This window comes from Acomys russatus, chromosome 3 (genome assembly GCF_903995435.1).
Source record: "Acomys russatus chromosome 3, mAcoRus1.1, whole genome shotgun sequence".
Classification (NCBI taxonomy): domain Eukaryota; kingdom Metazoa; phylum Chordata; class Mammalia; order Rodentia; family Muridae; genus Acomys; species Acomys russatus.
Genome location: NC_067139.1, coordinates 78,261,611 through 78,263,041, shown reverse-complemented (window position 1 = coordinate 78,263,041; position 1,431 = coordinate 78,261,611). Strand labels below are relative to the sequence as shown.

At 47.7% G+C, this 1,431-nt stretch overlaps 1 pseudogene; it reads left to right on the top strand.

Moving 5' to 3' along the window:
• Positions 1 to 297: 297 nt before the first annotated feature.
• Positions 298 to 960, top strand: LOC127187124 (40S ribosomal protein S4-like; annotated as a pseudogene).
• The last annotated feature ends 471 nt before the right edge of the window (positions 961 to 1,431 follow it).

Here is a 1,431-nt window from a genome sequence, read left to right as displayed (position 1 = left end):
TAAAGAAACAGGGGCAATAACCCTACAAGTAAATAACGACAGTTGGTCATGGATTACAGGGAAGGTTGTGTAGCTGCTAACGCATTGCTGCCTGAGAGCGCAATGGTGGAGAAACATGGGGGTGGGGTGAGCTTTCTAGTAAAAGGCATCAAGTCGGGGAGAAGGAGAGCCTTAGAATGAAAAGAAAAAAACAAAAGAGATGCACACTGATTTTACATTCATGCGTGTTGAGCCACCATTGGCTCTCGAAGGGTCCCATGAAGCACCTGAAGCGTGTGGCAGCTGTGCACCACTTGACATCACCTGTGGGACTGCCTGCTGCTTGGCATCTTCCTCAGGAACAGATATAAGCATGCACTAATGGGAGACAAAATGGAGAAGATCTGCAAGTAGCCTCTCCTCAAGGTCGATGACAGGGTCAGAACTGATATGGCCTATCCAGCAGGCTCCATGAGTGTCATCAACATCGACAAGAGTGGCAAGAATTTCTGCATCATCTGCAACACCAAAGGACACTCACCATGCACTGCATCTTGCTGAGAAGGCCAAGTACAAGCTGTGCAAAGTGAAGAAGGTCTTTGTGGGTACCAAAGTCATCCTGCACCTTGAGATAAATGAATGACACACACACCAGCTACTGTCCCAACCCACTCAAGGTCAACAGCCCAGTGCTGATCTTGATGGACACCAGCAAAATCACTGATGCCATCAACCTGCTCATGGTGACCAGAGGTGCCAGTCTGGGGTGCCTCAGTGACATTTTCAACCAGGAGTGCCACCTCATCTCATTTGACCTGGTCTACATGAAAGATGCCAACAGTGATGGCTGCACCACCCTCCTCTCCTACATCTTTGTGATCCCGCAACAAGCCATGGATTTCTTTTCCACAAGGAAAAGGACTTACTTTACCATCACCTAAAAGAAAACCCTGAAGGCTGGAGGCCAAGAAGACAGGGTGAAATGTACTGAAAGGTGTGTGTGTGTGTGTTGTTGTTGTTGTTATATTTATTTATACATCAAGTTAAGTAGCATGCTGAATTTAAAAATGAAGCAAACCTGACAGAGAGAGAGAGAGAGAGAGAGAGAGAGAGAGAGAGAGAGAGAGATATCAGATATTCCTGAAGTGGTTTGTAAGCTATGCTGACCCTTTTTTCTCAGGAAGCTCCTTCTGCAAGGCTGGGCACTGTACTTCACACAGATGTATCGAATTAGAGGAAGAATGGCATAGACATGCACTTACATGCCACCAGGTGACCAGACATAAGACTAGCCACCACAGCCAGGGAGAGAGAGGCTGGCGGAGCAAGCTGGCAATCCAACTGTCAATCAGTTTCCTGCAGGATTCTACCTAGCTGACCCTCCCAGCTTCTGGGCCACACCTCCAGGTTTTGTCCACCGGAACTCCTGTTGGTACTGATCTGCCTTTCTAG